Raw genomic sequence first — 18,091 nt, 5'->3', positions numbered from 1 at the left:
GGTTTCTACTCAGTAGCTTCATTATGTTCTTCCTCATGTTCTTCTTCCTCTTCAGGTTCTTTCTCCTCCTCGTCATTTGGATCCTCTTCATCTTCCTCTATTGATTCCTCCTTAAAAATTCATGGTTTGGGGGTACTGAAATCATAGGGAAATAAGGATCATTTACTTCTGGAGTGTGTGGAACTGTCTGATTCTCCTCCGGTGCAGGTACATTAATCGAAAATTCATAGTTCACCATTATATAGTTAAGATCCTACATAAAACATCAAACAGTTAGATGTTTATGAGGGTTAGTGTTTTATCAAAAAAATTAAATCGATAAATTGTAAGTATTTAAATCGGTTTATCAAAATTTCTATGATCTATAAGTCAGTATTTTGTTTAGTTTAGAAAAATACAATACTCAAAGTTTAGTTGTTCTTTAGTCGGGCCATAATAAAACTTGGTGCACAACTAGGTTTATTTGTGGATCGACTTATGTATAAAACCTCATTAAATCATGTATTAGACCCAAAATCTTGTTTTTTCTTCTCATCAAGGGACGTAGTGTTTATATAACTCTATATCTGAAGTTTGTGTATTTTATTTATTTGTTTTTGTATTTCAAGGATAATTTGGTATTAGCCTAATCTGTACTGTCCTTAATATTTATAAGTTTGACTAAGGTTTTTAATGGAAAAACCTCTCTTAGTAAGTTAAGTTAGACTCGGGTTTTAGAATAAACACTTCTAGAGTCCAAGAGATTAAAACAAGTTCTAATAATAAACCTTTCTAGAGTCTGAGAGTTGAGACTTATGTTTTAGAATAAACCCTTCATGAGTCAGAGAGCCTGAAGTTACACTTGTGTTGTTCCAAAAAGATACTAGTGCGCTATAGCTTCAAGCTCTGATACCAATCTATCACACCCCCAACCGGCGGTGGAAACACCGGGCGGTGAGACGACATCATGGTTCACAGTAATAAGAATACATTAAACATACAATAATACAATAGTAGAATAAATACTTTTAATCATTGAATAGTAGATTACAATATCCCCTAGTCTAGGGTACAAGAAAAGTACAAAACAAACCTTAATAGATAGACAACAAGGGAAATAATGAAATATAAAAGACCACTACAATCCCATGATCCTCCTTGTAGTATTTCTTCCAACGACCTAATTTCCTGAGAATACATGCATTTTGAAAGAGTGTCAACTAATAAGTTGGTGAGTTCAGAGGTTTGTAATAGCTTAACCAAAACATACTTTCTACCTAAATTATAGCTATATTAGAGTTGATAAGTACTTTTCTAGACCAAAAGGTATTTCTGGGATATATAGATAGTTTCCTATCTAATATATAATGTATCTTTATTATCCTGAATTTTCGTAATTAAGCTCCCGATAAAAAGATATTCCTTATTGGTATTTCAAGTTTCATTATGTGATACATATTTTAAGTTTCCTATATATAATACATTCAATGTGAGTGCCATAACTGAGCTAGATCAGACTGATATGCCTCTCCCAACGCTTCATCACGATGTCAAAATAGTAAAAATACAATTATTACCCACTCTAACTGAAGGGTTTTGAGCACTATAACATCCTTATGGTGCACATACAACCCTAATGCTTTGGATCTAAGTTTTCTATAGTTATACATGCAATATTCTTTTTCAAAAGTATGAAGCCTAACTAGCATACAAATTTGATGTTGAATCATAAAAACTAGTTAGATGATTACCTCGTGTTGTAGCTTTAGAAGTTGGCCTTTCAAAAGCTTAGGACCTCAAGTGTGATGCCTCAAATGTTTCACAAAACACCACTAACAATTGGATGAAAATGAGAGAGAGAGCTTGGAGTACCAAAAATCGGCTATATCCTCTTAGAATACTCTTGGTCTGATTTTAGGGGCTTAGAGGTTACAAATATAGTGTAGAATTCCAAGAGTCACTTGTAAACCCTAAATCTTACACTTAGGCTTATGATCCAACAATTGATTTGGACTAACACTTCATGGACTATCTCATAAGCTTAGTCCATCACAAATCAATCATGGATCATTAGCTCAAACCATATGTATCACTGATTTACGTAATCAGTCCCCGTTAATTTAATCAGTCTCTTTTAATCACTAAATTAATTCCAAAATAATTCTTGATCAATACTAATTAATTAATATGATTTCTCAATTAATATATTATACTTATAATATATTAATAAATCACAAATAACCTCGTTCTCAAATATCCATCCTATTAAATTGTTCTGGTGAATGTAACCCAAAATGGACCATGCTACTATCGGATCAAGTACATACCAATTATGGTTATGGACTTAGACACATAATCCAACAGTCTTGGATAAGTCTAATAACTATAAATGCCAATGCAACTTTAAAATCCGATTAGCAATCGTAGCTCTCAAAAGCCACTGTCGAATTCCGACGCGTCCTTTAGATAATGGATCATATAATCCTCTGTTGTTCAAGATATCAAGCGGAAAATACATGGAACATATTCATACTTATTGTCCAGCAGTCTGTTTCCCGATTTCTGATTTGTTTGATATAGAACTTAACTGAACACATCAATTGAGTCCCGACCGGGCCCGACGCATAAGTCAAGACAAAATCATCGAGGGGCCCAAGATATCGCTTTTAATCCTCTTGGGATAAACGGAACAAATAAACTTCGACTCATATGCTTGTACTAATTATTTGTTAAATTATACACAACAACATGTTTTATAACATCAAGTTACTAATGCGTTTTCGTACTATCAATCCACAACCAACCCGTAATCAACAACTCATATATTTTGGTTTGAAGACTATACGATATTATCATCTCACAATCACTCGTGATGAATTCCATGAAGTGATTCATGTGAGCATGGATTTAATCCAATACTCAAATCTTATTTCAGGAGCACATTAACTTTGTAGCAAACTTTTGCTATGTCTAAACGCTTTAGACAATCTACAAGTCAATTCATGACAGTCTAACCTCATACCCTACTTCCAAAGTATGATCGACTGTGGATTGTTTGAATAATCTTATTATTCTGGAAGTCAAAACATGCAAATTGAAACAATAGTAAACGATTGACACAAGATAGTAACTTTACTCATAAATAAAACTCCTTTTATTCAATCATCAAATGTTAATTAAATTTTATCTATTACAAGTTTCTAAATAACTATCTAATCATTAAAACTAATATTGTCCTTCATCACAATACTTGTAGCATGCTGCAAGTGCTATACCCTACTCAGTCACTTCGTAAGGGAATCTGCTGGGTTTTCCTCTGATGATTCCCTCTTTACTACGAGGAGTCCTTCTTCTATCCGATGTCTTATGAAGTGATATTTTATGTCGATGTTCCTGGATCTGCCATGATCCCTTGGTTCCTTGGTTAAGGCGACCACACTCTCACTATCACATAAAATCTCCATAGGCTCCTTTACAGCTGGTACAACTCCAAGGTCTTCGATGAAGTTTTTTATCCATATCGCGTCCTTCGATGCTTCGCTTGCTGCTATGTACTCTAATTCGCACGTTGAATCAACTACAGTCTCCTGTTTGGAACTTTTCCATGTTACTGCTCCTCCATTTAGGGTAAATACCCAGCCCGACTGAGAGCGGAAATTATCTCTGTCGGTCTGAAAGTTGGCGTCCCTATACCCTGTCACTCTCAAGTCATCACTCCCACTAAGGGTAAGGACCCAGTCCTTAGTCCTCCGCAGGTATTTAAGAATGTTCTTCACCGCAGTCCAGTGAGCTCTACCAGGATTCCCCTGATATCTGCTAGCCATGCTCAAAGGAAAAGCCACATCAGGGCGAGTACATGTCATACCATACATGATCAAGCCAACTACGAAAGCATATGGTACTTGGCTCATCTCTGCTATCTCGGCATCGGTACTCAGACTCTAAGTCTTACTTAGGTTGGTATTGCTCAGAATGGGCATTTCACCTTTCTTAGAATTCTCCATGCTGAAACGTTTCAACACCTTGTCCAAGTAGGTACTTTAACTAAGTCCTATTAGTCTTTTACTCCTATTTCTCAATATCCTTATCCCTAGAATGTAAGTATCTTCTCCGAGGTCCTTCATAGCGAAACACTTTCCAAGCTAGGACTTAACCTCCTGCAAGGTTGGAATGTCATTTCTTATGAGAAGTATGTCCTCTACATACAACACCAAAAAGGTAACTACACTCCCACTATCCCTGATATACCCACAGGACTCATCCTCGCTTCTTGAAAATCCAAACTCTTTGACGCTCTCATTGAAACAAATATTTCATCTACGAGATGCTTGTTTCAATCCATAAACGGATTTCTCAAGCTTACACACTCTATTAGGGTACTTCGCATCGACAAAACCCTTTGGCTGACTCATGCAAACATCTTTAGCCAACTTTCCATTTAGGAAAGTGGTTTTGACAACCATTTTCCATATTTCATAATAATGAAATGCAGCTATGGCTAGCATAACCCTTATAGATTTAATCTTCGCTACCGGTGAGAAGGTCTCGTCATAGTCAACTCCATGAGTTTAAGTAAAGCCTTTTGCAACCAATCGTGCCTTATATGTGTGTACTTTCCCATCCATGTCGGTCTTCTTCTTTAAGATCCATTTTCACCTAACCATCTTATGACCTGGTATATTGTCAACCAAGTTCCAAACTTGATTATCATACATGGACTGAATCTCACTGTACATTGCCTCTTTCCATTTTGTAGACTCGGGGCTTGCCATGGCTTCCTTGTAGTTGCTAGGTTCATCCAAATTTACCAGTTTAATATAATTGATAAATGTATCACCATCTGTAGTAATATGGAAACCATAAAACTCAAGTGCCATTCTAACTCTACTGGAACGTCTCATCGGTAAGGACTTGTCAACTGGTTCAACAGGAGTTTCCTCCTTGGGTTGAGTGCTAGTGTTTGAGGTTCCTTCATCACTTAACTCTTGAAGATCTTCAAGGTCAATTAGCCTCCCACTGTCCTCTTGACATATGAGTTCTCTTTCCTATAAAACCCTTCTCCTTGCAACGAAGACAACATTGGCACTCGGTCTATAGAAGAGATATCCAAAGGACATATGTGGGTAGCTGATGAAAATACAACGCTCACTATGAGGTTCGACCTTGTCGTGAGTCTCTCTTCTTACGAAAGCCTCGCAGCCCCAAACCTTGATATGTGCTAACGAGGGAACCTTCCATGTCCACATTTCAAGAGGTGTTTTGGCAACCTTTTTAGTTGGGACTAGATTAAGGATATGGGCGGCAATCTCTAAGGCATACCCCCATAATGAGATAGGTAACGAAGCTCGACTCATCATGGAACGAACCATGTCCAACAAGGTTCGAATGTGCCTCTTAGCCACACCAGTTGTGGTGCCCTAGGTGGCATCTATTGTGAAACAATTCCCCATTCCTTAAGATAGTTGTGGAACTTGACACTAAGATACTCTCCACCTCGATCGGATCGGAGCGTCTTTATCTTCCCATCCAGCTGATTCTACACTTCTTGTTTAAACTCCTTGAACTTTTCAAAGGTTTCTTACTTATGCTTGATTAAGTAGATATACCCATATCTGGTATAATCATAGATAAAAGTCACATAGAAGCGGTTAGTATCCCTTGTGGTGGATCTGAAGGGTCCACACATACTGGTGTGTATGAGATCCAACAAACCCTCACCTCTTTCACAAGTACCAGTGAAGGGTGACTTGGTCATCTTTCCAAGCATACAAGATTCGCATGTGTCATCCGACTTTAAGTCAAATGACTCTAACACTCCATCCTTTTCGATTTGGGTTATGCCCTTCTTGTTGACATGTCCAAGATGACAATGCCACAAGCATGCCTTGTTCAAACCTTTGGATGAATCAATATGCAATACATTATTTCCTAAGTTGTCTACAACCATCACAGTTTCATATACTCCATTACAAGGCAATGCTTCAAAATAAAATTTACCATTATAAAAAGCATTAATAGAACCAATTTCATTATTAAATGAAAATCTAAAACCTTGTTTATACAAACCATGAAAATAAATAATGTTTCTCGCCATATCGGGTAGCAACAATTATTCAAATCTAATTCTAACCCACTACTAAGCAATAAAGAATAAACTCAAATCTTGGTGACAGACGATACTTTCCTACTCCCCATGATCAAGTTCATCTTCCCGTGCTCCACATCCTTACTTCTTTTTAGTCCCTACAAATCAGAACAATTGTGAAAACCACATCCTGTATAGAGGACCCAAGAATTAGCATGTGATGAGTTGTTATACAGAATAGTGTAAATACCTGCATATGTGGGCTTTATCTTCCCATCCTTGATGTCCTGCAAGTATTTGGAGCAGCTTCGCTTCTAGTGCCCTTTGTCATGACAGTAGAAGCACTCTGCTTCTTTTGGGTTGGAAGAGGGAGTAGTAGAACCACCTTTGGTCCCACTGAAAGAGGATCCATCATGGGACTTTTCCTTGTGGCTCTTAGAAGGAGCCTTCCTCTTCTTCTTTTTCCCATGTCCAATTGCCAGGACTGGGGCAGCAGCACTAGGAGTAAGAACAACATATTTTCCTTTCAAACTACTTTCAGCAGTTCTCATTAGGCCTTGAAGCTTGCTTAGAGTGACCTCCTCCTTGTTCATATGATAAGTCATTCGAAACTAATCATAACAAGGAGGTAAAGAGTGTAAGATAATGTCAATGGCCAACTCTTCATCGAAGTTAACATTTAACTTCAGCAAGCGGTCCACAAATGTTTGCATCTTTTGCAAGTGGGCCATGATAGACTCTCCATCCTTCATTTTGGTTGTTATCATGGAGGAAATGATCTCATACCTTTCTTGTCGAGCATTTTGATGGTAACTTTCCATCAAGTCTTGGTGCATCTCGAAAGGACAGAAGTCCTCATAAGACTTCTGAAGCTCAGGAGTCATAGTGGCTATCATGATGCAGGCCACCTTAGTCGTGTCCTTCTCATGAGCGCTATACTCAGATATATGATCAGGAGTGGCAGTAGATTCATCAATCTCCTTAATCTCTTTGTCAAGGACATACTCTTTTTCCTTGTACCGAATGGCCATGCGGATGTTTCAAATCTAATCATTGAAATTCGATCCATCGAAAATGACCCCCACACACAAGTTCATGAGGGAGAATGAGCTAGAAGGGTTTGAGCCAGAAGCGGTGTTAGAAGATAACTGAAAAGAAAGACAAAGTTTAAATTATATAATAATCCTTAACATAAAACCCAAATGAAATATTAAGGCTAGGACCTAACACAATATTTCACAATTCATAAGAGGGATGCTGTAATCCAATTGCAAAATATTTGAAGGTAGGTAAATGACGATTTACCATATTCCACCATGAAAAAAGAAAAAGAGTATTAAGTTTTAAATGAATTGAAATTCCTAGATTCTTTTGATATTCATTGAAGTTTTCAATGGCATGTTTAAATCTCGATTATGCCCTTCAAGTTTGTGATTGGGATACCGAAGATCACATACAAGGTGTGAATAACCATGCAAATGTGCTTGGTAGTCTTGATGTCATTTATCACCTAATCAATGTGTTGGTTAACCACACACGCTCCATTGATCTATGACAAACATCAAGCTACCCTTTGCCACCCTTGCTAGTCCCAAATTAGTGTGCCAGTTAACCACCCACGCTCCACTAACGACTTGGCAAGGTGCAAAGTGTAATTTCATGGAATAACACAATTTTCACATTTTTCCTAAAGTAACTAAGATTGAGAATTTATAAAGCATTTAGTTACTTTATAATTATCATTATACTTTTTAATGAGAATTAATGTCATATCCTACCCGTTCGGCTAACGACCCTCCACCAATCAAGGAAGCGGTGGATGAGAGTGGACACCCATTCAACAACCATTTTATAGGCAGTTTCCTTATACCCCCTTATAGAACGGCTTCGTGAATGAGTCCTACTAACGGTAAGACTGACTTGTCTTATATATATATATATATATATATATATATATATATATATATATATATATATATATATAAGTATTAAACATTTAATATTATAATAATATAAGGGTTGAATTTTAAACTTTCAAAATTCTAAGGTTTGGAATTTTAATGTTTCGCAAATGAGACTTTTCAAATTCCAAAACTTGAGAGCAAGTTTTGAAACTCTTGAAAACGTCTTGAATTCCATAATTTAAGGAGTTAATGTTTCATGAATGAGACTTTTCATATTCCTTAACTTGAGGACAAGTTATGAAACTCTTCAAGAAACATTTAGATCAAATATAACTAATAAAATTAACACATAATTTATTATTTACCAAATTGACCTAATTTAACTCATAAAGCAAGATAATTTTAAATAAAAAAATTTCAAATGATTAGCATTATCATATAAAATAACAATTATCTTAAAATTTTCACAATTATCTATTAACTGGATGAGGATAATCACTACCATATAAAAAAAAACAGATTTTACGATATAAAACAGTTTTTGGTAACGATCCTAATCCAATTCAAGCCAAAAAACACGAAAAACTGCCAACAGACTGTCCAACTCATCGAGTCAAGCAATGGACTCGTCGAGTTCATCATGAACTCGTCGAGTTCCTCATGGGACTCGTCGAGTTCAGTTTGGCAGAAGACAATTTTCATTTTTGCTTCAACTTTGAACAAGGCACTTACGACACGCGTAACAACAACACACTTCAATAAGATCCATTTGTAACTTCAGTATAATTAAACGATTGTGTAATCCTCTTGATGCTTCAATATTGGCATCGTACATCTATTTTCATATTTTGGGTACCTCATAATGATTACATGATCATTCTAAGATAATTACATGATTGTATAAAGCTTTTGAATGCACATTAGGATACTGTACTTTATGCCATATATTCATATAATTTTTAACATCCTCATATGAACTCAGATCTTGACAAATTTTACATCAACAAAATTGTCTCGAAGTCAACTACAACTTTCTTGTAGAAAACACCCAACAAAATGTTCTACATTTTTACTTATGATCCATAAAACATAAGGGTATATAATATTTTTATCATAACAACCAACAAGTACAATTTTTCTGTTACCTTCTTATGAAATTTAACAAAATACCCATGTAATTACTAGATCTCAATATGTGGTATTACATACAGCATCACCGTCGAAAATTCATTTCCAACAATGTCCTACTACACAACATCCAAATTTATACCACTTTTATCTTCCTCTTATGTTCCTTATTCTTTTACAACATTCAAATGCATATATACATCATAGTAGCATGGCAATCATCATGCTCTTTTCCTTTAGCTTTAACGAGACATTCTTTTCATATAAGAAACTTGAGATCATTCTCTATTTCAGCCAACTCACGTTTTATATGATAATGACATCTACCTTTATTTCTCTCCCATATGGATTTTTGATGTGCATGAAAGTACCCACTAATTTTAATATTTATAACCTAACAAACTTAAACTAACTATGCACTTATAGGCAGTGTACCTAGTCAGATTACAGTATAGCTTGGGTAAGTCGGGTGTCGATCACAGAGAACGGTGTTACTAATTAATCTACTTACTATTAAATTAACCTAATTATTAACAAGTTTAAAAGGGGGTCTTATCTGATTTTACAAGATCAAATGAACTTTACTCAAATCCAATCAATAAGTAAAAACACACTCTTGTTTAGTTCGAATCCACTTCATCCTTATGGCTAGCTAATTGTTATGGATTACCAAGTGGGTTTTAATTGTATTAGTAATTTAGTTCTAACTTTACCAATAATTAATTAATTCATGTCAAACTATGTATGGTCACACACAATTAAACACATAATCAATTATGAATATAAATATGCTATGTAAGATTTATTATCAAATGTAATTATAGTCACAATCCATGTTCTCTAACACAGCTAAGTTAATTTACTCTAATTACTAACTAAGATTGGTCAATCCTAGCTCTAACAATTTAATGTTCACTAAATCATTAGGTAGACAAGTTCATGCAGTTAATGGTCACTAAGCTACACAGAACATGTAATCAAGCAAATAGAGAAACAACCACAAGCATGCTAGGTAACTACAAATTGAACACAAGCAATTTACCAACTAAATAAATCCATAAAAATTAAGCTATTCATAAGTTAGAAGCTTCATCTAGCTAAACAAGAGTAGCTAGATTCAGCTGCTCATAATAGCAACTAACACACTAACACAAATCAAAGTGTAATAAAACATGTTCCTAGGTAACAAATAATTAAACTAAATTATGGACCTTCACTCTTTTGGTGTTGAAAACCTTTTTCCAGAACCTTTCTTCTGCTCAAAATCGCCTTCTGGAACTCCTTTCTTCAGCCCAAAAGTCCTTTCTTCGTAATGATCAAGAATGCTTAAATATCCTCCAAAATCTCGCGCCACGTCGTGGCCTCCAAGTTATCCTTATCGGGCAAGCATTCTTCCATAACGCGATCTTTATCTTCTAGAATTCTCATGCCACGTCGTGGCTAGCCAGGCCACGTCGTGGGTTTTGTAATTTTCGTGGATTTATTCATCTCTTGTGTTCCAAGTCTCCCATGTTCTACATATTGTCACTTTTGGTCCCTCTCTTCAAAAATACTTTTAATTGACTGAAAATAACAATTTAAAGTCATAAGTACCATTATTCTAAACATATTATCAACTTATTAATAAAAATGTACTTAAATATTGCCTAAAAATAGGTATAAATATGGCAATATCAAAATACCCCACACTTAGGCTTTGCTTGCCCTCAAGCAAATTTAAACATAACCCTTGATTACTAACATCACATAGAACAATCCGACTCCAGCTCAGCCATTATGCCAAGACCTTAACGCATGCATTTGTGTCTAAAATTTTCCTAAAGTACCCCCCATACTTTAAATACTCATAATCTTCATAAACACTAGCCCATTTTTTCCGAACAATGCTCATTTTATGCAACCCTCCGAATCCATCCGCAGAAAACCTTCTATCCTTAAGGTATTTTTAGTTGAGCAACCTAAGCATACATAATCTAGAATTACAATCTATGATACCACTATGGAGCTCTTTTGGAATTCTTCACTTCCTTGATAATTTGATCTTTGATTTCTTTGAATTCACCACCTTGTTGTTTGATTTTTTGTATCTTTAACTTTTTTAATTTCTTGGAATTTTGATCTTTTGATCTTCACTTTAATTGCTCCAAAATTCTTCAAACTTTTCTCACAATTCTCTCTTTTTTATTTATTATTATTACATGTACCTCACTTTTTTTCACTCAAAACCTACATGCTTAAGCAGAGGCGCTCAACCTCAACCTTTATTGGTTAATGATAATAATTTTCCTGGATACATTTCAGGTTTAGGCTGCTAAACATATTGCATCCCTCAAACCAAGCGGGGTTATGTTTTTGTTCCATGATTTCACTAAAATAAAGGAGGCCACAAATGCACTATAACGTGTATTGGCTCAACTAAACATTTGAACTTTTATCAGATCATCCCACATAACACTAGCAACTACAGTTCAAATTATTATTACTAGATTCAATTATTAAAAATTTCAAGTTTCAAATTTTAAATTTTTACTATCAAATTCTATCATTATCTAGCAATTTACTTTTTCTACCCCTACCCCACACTTATTTCATACAATGCCCTCATTGTATGCATAAAATAAATCAAAATTAAAGAAAAGGGAGAAAAAGGAACAGACTCCCCTGGGATAGCGGTGTAAGCATCTCCAAAAGTGTGGAAAACGTGTATCCTGAATATGGACCTCTCAAAAATAGAAAGTTGGTGTAGAACTGGATGAATATGTAAATAAACCACGAACATGACTCGAAACTTCAATTCTTCAAAGTGGGTGCTAGTAAGTAGAAAAATGTGGGAAAGGATAAACTGATACACGTCATGGCAAAGAGTACCACGTCGTGTTATTAGATGAAAATGCGAACAGAAGGCTGCTTTAATTCTTCAAATTGTATGAGGGCCACGACGTGGTGTAAGGAGCCCACGTCGTGGAAATTGAACATCAACAAGAATGCCTCATTGCTTTATTCATCCTAGCAGCTTGACTAGTGTCTAAACGGGTTAAGACTCTTCTACGTAAATATACTTCCCAACTGTAACCTCTCTCCTACTAATGTACCCCACACTTATCTTGAATTGTGGGTTCCAACTCACGACTCTAAGCTTCCTTGACTTGACTAGACAAACACGACTCTTGACTTAACCTTATATGCTCCTGAGAATTCCAATGCTAATCTGAAAAACGGAACAACCCAAAAGAAATAAAAGAGTAACATCATAGTTCAACAAAGTCTTACATTACAAACCAAATTCAAACATAAAAGAACACTACTTAAAACAAAAGAAAAGAAATAGAAAAGAAAATCAATCATCATCTCCTTGTCCCTGCGCTCCACTTGGTCCTGGCTCGTCATTCTGCGGATGCCAAAGCTCCTCCCATGTTGGAAAGTAAGGATAATGTGGTGGCATAGAAGGTGGTCGGGTCACACCCAATTGCAAATAAATACCATCAGTAAGATGAGTATGATAAATAGCATGCCCCCGGAGGTTATCCAAATAAGTTCCCACCCGACTCTGAAAAGGGTCGGTGGGCACTCCCTGTACATGCTGTGAAGTAGCACGCTCTCTCTCCATCTCTCCTCTAGCTCTCACATTTCGACGCCGCGGTCTGGCTGGTGGTTGTTGCCCTGGCTGTGCCTCCTCCTACTCCTCATCTATCGGCGGTATAACAAAACCACCCCTAACATTCACCACTGCCCGCATAACTCCCAAGACTTGAATGGTTAAATCAGTGTCCGGGAATCGGGTAAGATTCCTCACAGAGTCGTGGGTCAAAATATGACACGACCTAGCAAGGCGAGTAACCAAATGTCCCGTCGTAATCGGACTCCCGAGCCTAGAATTAGCCGCTTTCTTCCCCATGAACCTCGCCAACATATACGGTAAATCACAGCAAACCCCAGGGGTAATAAGAGTCCACAGATAAAACAAGTTCTGAATAGGGACTTTATCGCCATGATGCTTGTGATTTATAGAAAAAGTGATAAGGCGATGTAGAAATCGGAAAACAGGATTCCGAATTTGTGACTCACTCGAGTCACAAGCATTACACCCATGGTTGGAAATACTCCGCCAGAACTGGACATCCATAATACCGGGGTTAAAATCCCGAACACATTCAAGTAGGAATGGTATGAAAAACGGAGATTGAGTCTCCACTTCGGTATAAAGTCCCATCCACCAAGCGAATTCCCGAAGACTACATTCCCTATAAACACCACCCAAGCGGAACACAAGTGCTCGTTTGTAAGTAAAGTCAATGGTGCGTTCCTCGAAGCATATGGTAGAGAAAAACTCCACCGATAACTCCCGGTACACGGTTTCTTGAATTGCAAACAAATTCCTCCACCCGTGACAAGTGAAAGAAAAATGATCCCCTTCGTATGTTTTCGTCCATTAGCGTTCTAATTCAGCAACGATTCCCACACCACCAAGCCATCCCCAATCGATAATCGGAGCTATCGCAAATTCCCTGTTGTACAACCATCCCAACCGATTTTCATATGTAGTCAACAATGGTCGTGGAATGTTTTGTGGAAACTGATATAAAGGATGTATACTCGCCACATCAATCGGATTTTCCTCCTGTGGAACAGCCCTTCGAGGTCCCATTTCTACATATAAAATTAAACCAAAGCAGCAAACACCCAAAACATTATAAAAAAATTAAAACTGTTTGCCAGAAATCACGACGTGGCCAAGCTCGCCACGTCGTGGACCGTAGTCGGGACATGGGTATAGATCGGTTACTTTATATGCGATTTCAACCAAAAAAAATGCTTAGGGTTTGTTCCTATGGATATTCAAAGGACATGCAACCTAGAATCAACAACTAATTTCAACCAATTTCGTGAATCTCATTATTCACATAAACCCTAACCATGAAAATGTAAAATTGTAAGAAATAACTACAATTAATGGGTAGAATACATACCAAATGGAGTTAGACGACAAGAAATTCAAAGGATTTGGAACACAAATTAAGAAATCGGTTGTGGGGACCCTCTTGTTTCCGTTCGTCAGGCAGCATGCAAATGGGGAATGGGGAATGTGCGGTCAAAGGGTTTTAAGAAATGGTCCCCCCCCCCCCCGCGTGACTTTTTAAAGGCCACGTTGTGGACTTTGAAAGATTATGAGCTATTTTAATTTTTTTTTTCTTCTGATCCCGTAATTACTCTTTAACCACGACGTGGCTCTATCATACCACGACGTGGCATATGTCTGATCGCAAAAATTGTGTAAAATCACACATTTTAACTAACTACTTTGCATTTTATTTATTAATTAAAGCTCCCCACAACTAATTCTTTATTAAGTATCAGTTATTAGACGATGAGTTGATATCTTTCCTAATTAAAAACTCAAAAATTACAAGAAAAGAAAATGCAAACCAAGCTCGGGTTGCCTCCCGAGAAGCGCTTCTTTTTCTTGGAGTCTTGAGCTAGACTCCGTGCCTCCTACGTTGAATCCTCTGAAGAGTCCATCACCAACTGGACCTTTTGTTCCTTAAAACGCCTCTTGTAAGCTTGAACTCGTCTTTTGTATGCTTTCTTTGAATTCTCTTTTTTAGCTTTGACCTCTTCTTCAAGCTTGTGTTTAATCCCTTGAGTCTTGAATTTTTCATCACTCTTCATCTCCATACCACTTGTCTCTTCCTTCACCATTTGCCTTGTCACCTTTGAAGTAACCTCTTCTTCATCACTTGTTATCCCCTCATCTTCTTTGCTCACCCAAGAAGGTGGGCTCTTGTAAGCTATGACTTCAACCAAATATGGAACAGATGCCTTCGGTTTTGTTCTTTTGACTTGATGAACTGTCTTGATCTCTTCTTCCATAAGCCTTTCTAGTTCTTCTAGTTCATTGTCTTCATTAATTGTGAACACCTCTTCTTGAACATGATCCTCTTGCAAGTCATTTTGCATTCCAAAAACTTCTTTTTCATCTCTAACCCTGAAAGTGAGCTTTGACTCACGAATATCAACAAGAGCTCCAGCAGTGTTAAGCAATGGACGACCAAAGATAATTGGGACATCGGGGTCTTCCTTCATATCCAACACTATAAAATCTATTGGAAAAACAAATTTTCCCATTTTCACCAAAATATCCTCCACGATGCCCTGGGGTTGTGTCACTGAACGGTTCACCATGTGAATCGTCATTTTTGTAGCCTTCATCTTCTGAATTTCCAATTTTTGATAAAATGAAAAAGGCATCAAATTAATGCTAGCCCCAGAATCGGCTAAAGCATTAACCTTCATTTTATTACCAAACTCACACGGAAGAGTGAGGCGTCCAGGATCCCCCATCTTCTTTGGTATCTCTCCCAGCACAGCTTTTGAGCTTTGCTCACTTAGAATCACCTTAGAATTCTTCTTTAATTGGTTACGGTTGTCTATCAAGGCTTGCAGTAAACTTTGATACTCGGGAATTTTGGATAAGGATTCGACAAAGGGAATATTAATCGGGATTCCCTTCACATGTTTGACAAGCTCTATATGCTCCTTCTCCAGTAGACTAAGTGCAGCTCGGGATGGAAACGGAAAAGGTGGCTGATAAACCGGAATGGGCTCAGAAACTTTTTGTTCAGACAAGATCCACGTCGTGGCTAGAGAAGTGCCACGTCATGGCGAAGCTGTTTCAGCAACCCCTTCACTTTCGAACTTTGGCTTCTTTGGTTTTGGATCGGGCTGTTGTGGTTCTTCTTCCAATGCGTCCAGGAACTTAGAGATTGCTTCTTCTTTAGTATCGATGGCCATTACATGAGATTGGGTCTTCACTTCGGGATTCTTCGGGGACAACTTTTCATGAACCAGAGTAGCTAGTTGACCAAATTGTACTTCAAGATTATGGATGGCGGCTTGCTGATTCTTTATTAAAGTTTGTTGTTCAATAATAGCAGAATCAATTGCATCGTGTCTCTTTTCCGAAGCTTCCATAAACTTCATCAATATGGTCTCTAGATCTGGTTTCTTCTCGGCTGGTGGCTGCTCCTTTTGATAGAAGCATCGACCTGTCTGCCTATACTTTTCTTCTTTTTGCTTCTTATACTCTTCATATGGCAGCCACTCCTTCTTTGGTTTCCTCCAGTCCTCATCAAACTTATCCCCACTCGAGTAGCACACTTGAGCTTTTCTGTTCCCAAACTCCTTCTTTGGATTAGTGTCTAAGTCCATAACTATTTTGGTATATACTTGACCCGATGGTGCATGGTCCTTTTGGGTTGCCTTCACCAAAGCAACTTGATAGGATGAATTATGGAGAGAGAGGATTAATTATGATTTATTAATATATTATGAGAATAATATATTAAAGGAGAAATCATATTGTTTAATTAATATTAGTCAAGAATTAATTGATAATTAATTTTGTGGCTAAAAGAGATTAATTAAACTTAAGGGGCTGGAATTGTAATTATAAAATAGTTGCAATTAGGCTATGGATAATCTTATAATATAAGGTTGGACGAATTCTATGGGGAAACCCATTAGAAATCGTCCAAGGCTTATTAAGGAAGGGTCCATGGGCTGCTTAGGGTTTAAGCAGTCAGTTTAGGGTTTCCTAGTTCAAAACCCTAATAGCCTACATGTATATAAAGGACCCTTAAGCCCCAAAAACGTGGTGAACAAGATGATTAGGGTTTGTACACGTTTTGGGCAGCCTCCTTCTCTCCTTATTCTTCATCCTCTTGCTCTTGGTGTTTGTGAACCATTAGAGGAGTTACATTTGTGACTCTAAGCTTTCTAAAGTCATTACAAGGAGGATTTGTGATTGTTATTGCTACATAACAATCAAGGTAATATCTTAAACCCATTGTTATGTTAATATTGATTATCATATGCTAGATCTAGGGTTTAAAGTCTTGGATGAATTGCATGTACAATAGAGAAACCTAGATCCAAGCATTAGGGTTTGTATGAGCACATTGGATTTTTCTTTGTCAAAGGTCCTTGAGAGTCAAGGAGTTGTCTCGTCATAACGTTAACCCCATCATAGAAAATCGACATCTCTTGTTGCACATTTAGATCATGTTGAGGGCAATTTCTGAGCAAGCCCTTGTACCGCTCCCATGCTTCGTATAATGACTCCCCCGGTTGTTGCTCAAAGTTGGCTATTGCCTTCTTGTGTTTAGCTATCTTGGATGGTGGGCAAAACTGATCCAGAAATTGCTCACGCATTTGAGCCCAAGTGGTGATTGTACCCGGTAGAAGTGATTTTAACCACTCTTTAGCAGCTCCCTTGAAAGTAATGGGAAGCATCCTAAGCAAGACGGTGAATCTATTGACATTTGGGACATTGAAGTAATCCACAATGTCATTGACTTCATCTAGATGCTTAAAAGCATCCTCATGATCTTTCCTAAAAAATGGGATATCCTTCAGTGCAGTCAAGATGTGCCCTTTCAGCTCGAACGTGGCAATGGCAGGTATTGCGGGTTGGACTAAACCGGGACCCACATCGTCTCGGATCTGCTTCTTGTAAGCTCCCATGGACATCTCTTCAAGTGTTGCTATCTCTTTCCTTGGCTCGTTCTCGGGTTCGCTCGTATGTTCTTCAAATTCGGGCTCTGTATCGTATTCAGATTTGGTTTGGACGGGTATTTGATCCAAGTGCTCAAAATTGCTCTTGTGCTTTGAGGATGAACTTGACTCTCCTGTCTTCTTTCCCGACTTCCTTGAAAAAGCTGACTTGAATTCTTGTAAGGGCGTCTTTTTCTTGTGAATTGCAGACTTGGGATCTTCAAGTGGTGGCACCAAGGGTGTGTTTGAGCCTCTGGTCATGAACTCCTGCAGATAAACTCAATAAACAAGGTAAAACTGAACTAAAATAGAAAAACTAACTAACAACTAAAAATCTAGAGTTCTAGGTGTCCACGTCGTGGCACGTATCTGGCCATGTCGTGGACTCTGTGACTAAAATAAAAATTAAACTTTGCTGAAAAATTAACTTTTTGTGGGTTTTACT

At 37.3% G+C, this 18,091-nt stretch overlaps 1 non-coding gene across 1 annotated transcript; it reads left to right on the top strand.

Annotated features, from left to right (window-relative positions):
- Nucleotides 1–17,149: 17,149 nt before the first annotated feature.
- Nucleotides 17,150–17,256, top strand: LOC145055897 (small nucleolar RNA R71). Its single transcript, XR_013685444.1, has one exon. It is a non-coding gene; the product is annotated as a small nucleolar RNA R71 (small nucleolar RNA).
- Nucleotides 17,257–18,091: the final 835 nt, after the last annotated feature.

This window comes from Lactuca serriola, chromosome 5 (genome assembly GCF_051521515.1).
Source record: "Lactuca serriola cultivar US96UC23 chromosome 5, Lser_US96UC23_V15, whole genome shotgun sequence".
In the NCBI taxonomy this organism is placed as follows: Eukaryota; Viridiplantae; Streptophyta; class Magnoliopsida; order Asterales; family Asteraceae; genus Lactuca; species Lactuca serriola.
This window is presented reverse-complemented; position numbering and strand designations above follow the sequence as displayed.